This window comes from Urocitellus parryii, chromosome 10, assembly GCF_045843805.1.
Source record: "Urocitellus parryii isolate mUroPar1 chromosome 10, mUroPar1.hap1, whole genome shotgun sequence".
In the NCBI taxonomy this organism is placed as follows: Eukaryota; Metazoa; Chordata; class Mammalia; order Rodentia; family Sciuridae; genus Urocitellus; species Urocitellus parryii.
The window spans coordinates 97,830,780-97,834,451 of record NC_135540.1 but is presented as its reverse complement, the minus strand read 5'-3'; the positions used below and the strand labels follow the sequence as shown (position 1 = coordinate 97,834,451).

At 31.7% G+C, this 3,672-nt stretch overlaps 1 pseudogene; it reads left to right on the top strand.

The window, feature by feature from the left end:
• Positions 1-2,147: 2,147 nt before the first annotated feature.
• LOC113187268 (short coiled-coil protein B pseudogene) lies at positions 2,148-2,507 on the top strand (annotated as a pseudogene).
• The last annotated feature ends 1,165 nt before the right edge of the window (positions 2,508-3,672 follow it).

The following is a 3,672-nucleotide window of genomic DNA, read 5'->3' as shown; positions in this document are numbered from 1 at the left end:
CTTGCTTAAAACTTGATCTTAATAGAGAATATAGTCTATTGATATTACAAACAATGTTCAATATCTATCCTTCATTAAAGCAACTTTTTTAAGCTTTTAGATCACAAAACTTCCAAGAGGTGTTTATATCTATTACATGGCTTGCTAGTGACAACATATTTGCTCTGTTTCAGACATGTAGAATTAGTTTAGATGCAAAATGTAGTATAGAAAAACAAGCATTGATGGCAAGTTGCTGATTTCTGGTGTCTTGGACATTAACTTGCTTGTGTCTTATAAAATGTTTTCATGATATTAACATATCATGAAATTATAATTCAAAATGTACTTAAGTACATACAATAGATCTAAGAATATAGATTCTGGATTAAGCTTTCTTAGATTTAAATCAGTTTTCTCACTTTCTAATTGCAAAATAACATAATAATGGGAAAATTGTTTAAGTTTGTTTGTATTAGTTTTATAAAATGAGAATAATATGTGTTTCATAAGCTTTTCTGTAACTTTCATAAAAGCATTTCTATAAAATAATTACAATGTAAAATCACACAGACATAAAATATATGAAAAAGTTTTAATTTTAATGACTTTGCTTAAATTTGAAAAGAAGAACAAATTAAACCCACATTGAAGATCAACTGTGTAATATGTTTGAAAAATTGGAAAAGTACACATGACTGTGCCACATATTTTCCACCTTCAAGAAGACAGCATGAAGGTATACTTGGGTTTCTAACCAAACGATTAGCTACAATGTTTGATTAAAATATTCATAATATTTTATAATGAATAAAGTTAGGTACAATGGAACATGCCTATAATCTCAGCAACTCAGGAAGTTGAGGCAGGAGGATCATGAGTTTGATGCCAGCTTCAGCAATTTAGTAAGGCCCTGAGCAACTTAGTGAAACCTTGTCTCAAAATAAATAGTATAAAGGATTGGAGATGTGGCTCAGTGGTGATGCCTCTCTGGGTTCAATCCCCTACCCTAAATGAATGAATAAATAAATAAATAATATTCATAACATAGAAATAATATAAACATCTAATAATTTAGCATATGATAAATATATTTAGTCATTAAATGTGTCTTAAGAACTGTAATGCAAAAAAATTATGAATGTAATGCACTCCACTATTGTCACGTATATAAGAAATAATGGAAAAAATGTGTCAATTGTTAATTTTTAAGTAAAGATGGAAAGTATTGCAAATTTGAAGGATGTGTTCTGAAGCAGTATACTCATTTACTCTATATTCCTGGAATAAATTCTTTTTGTCTTTTCTTTTTTAATTAATTAATTAATTAATTAATTTATTTATTTTTGTGGTGTTGGGCTTTGAATTCCAGAGTATCAGGAATACTAGGGAAGTGCTCTACACTGAATGAACTACATCCCAGGATTCACAGGATTTCAGATAAGACACATAGCAAGAGATTATTGTTGAAACAAATGGTTAGTGAAATAATGAATGTTTCGCCTTACTTTACTTATTTCAATTTTCCTATATTTCCACAAGGAATATCAGTTTTGTACATTAATTTTGATTTTAAGAGAAAAGGATGTTTTAAATTACAATTAGAAATTTTGTCACCAGTTAGCAAAAATGTAGTCATTCATAGGAGAATGTGATCTCCTGTTAGGAGCTGCCCCTCTGAGGACCACTGTCTTGGCCATTCAGTTGAACCCGTCCTCCTCTACTTGGGCAACAGGTATGCCAGATCTCTCTCAGACTCTGTTGACTGGGTATCTTCCTCCTCCTCCAAGAAAAGCCAGTTGTTAAGAATGATAGTTAATCCATGCCAGGCCTCTTGCTAAGTTAAGCACCATTTTTAAAATGTTATCACCACATTCCTATAGAGACTTTGTAGACTTTGTGCCCTGCGGCTGGCACCTTACCTCACCCTCCTCACCATTGTCCAGCAAACATCCTTAAGAAGGATAGAACTGTGCAAAAGAACGTTCCCAAGTCTGAGCTAGCTCTGCACTAGATGTACATTATTTCATTGATTCTTCATAAGAGCCCTTTGAGGGTCTCACTATGTTGCCCAGGTTGGCTTCAAATGGGTAATAATCTTACTTCATCACCCCCAAGTAATTGGGATGATAGGCATGTGCCACCATGTCCAGATCTGCAAATTGCCTAAGATGGACAGGTCCAGCAGAAAAGAGGAGGACAGCACATTCACTAACATTTCTGTAGTGGATGACAAGGATCATTCATCAAGAATTTTGCATTGAATGCCTAAAAGTTTGTTACCCAAGATGATGAGTGCTGACGTGGATGCTGAAAATTTGGTGGAACTGGAGGAAAATACACGATTTATTAATCAAGTGTTGAAACTCCAACACATGCCTGAAGTTCTCTCTGCAAGAACAGATGCAGTTAAAGAAAAAAATCTGAAGCTAAAATCAGAAAATCAAGTTCTTGGACAATGTATAGGAAACCCCTTTTCAGCTTCTAGTGTTTTTCAAACAACTGACTCAAAAAGCAAAAGAAAGTAAGGGATTGATTCTCCTTCTGTTTTATTGAATTGCTGCTGTTTTTTTTTTTTCCTGTTTTCCTTTAAAACTTGGATAGAGTCCAAAAGTTATAGTACCTTTGTCTGTGGCTTCATTGAATATTTATGAAGATAATGGCAGATATAGGCAAAATTAACTGCATAACAAGATATTTCCATGAGTTTGAGTATTATGTTAGTCTATGTAAATGCAAAAATGTATTATAGAGACTGTATAATTAGAACTGCATGTGTGTATGAGACTTGAAGATGAATGTTTTCTTGAAGATGAATTTGCTTTACTATATAGGTTTATCACTGTGGTAGAATTTAAATGTATACTAATTGGTAATCTTAAGCTTAGTATTTTAGATCTCTTATTCTCCCAGAATGTTCTATAAATTCAATCATTTAGTTTGAAGAGATTTAGTCATTCTTCAAGAATTTTTAAAAATTTGTAGATTGCATTTGGTGAAGAATTAGTATTGGAAATAATATTAAGATGCTATAACAGGAAAAGAGATCCATTAATACAGCTTACAGTTTTAGCTTTGGGCTACTTTTACTCACGAAATAATCTTATGTATTAGTGTTAAGATTTGATATGTGACTTTAGCTGTATGAATACATAATAACTACAAACATTTTGCATCCCTTTTGTGACCTAATTTACAAATATTTAAAAGTATTTTGCTGTTCTGCTTTGCTGTTTAATAAAAAGCTATTTCAGAGGAGAAAAAAAGAAAAAAAATCACCCACAGTGTTTTCTTCTCATCTATTTTGGAAATACAGTGCATTATCAGAAAAAAGACTAACATGAGGAGATTATCTGTGGTGGAATGTTCTAAAACATTCTAAAAGCTTGCACACAATCTGCCCTGTAGCTGTTTTTGTATAAATTGTAATGATGTACATTTTTTTTCTTTTTCTTTTCCCTAAATATTTTACCAGGAAAGTTCCATTTTAAACCAATATAGTTCACTTATATCTGTCAGGCTTCTATAGATAATTTAAAAAAAAATTAGAGCAGTATCTGAAGAAAAAGTAACTATAAACATGATGTAGATTTTAAAAATACTCATTTGTCTATATTAATTTTACCAAGTAATGTAGAAGATTAATTAGAAAACTGGTGATGATGATTATATCAATATAGGACATCAACAGGA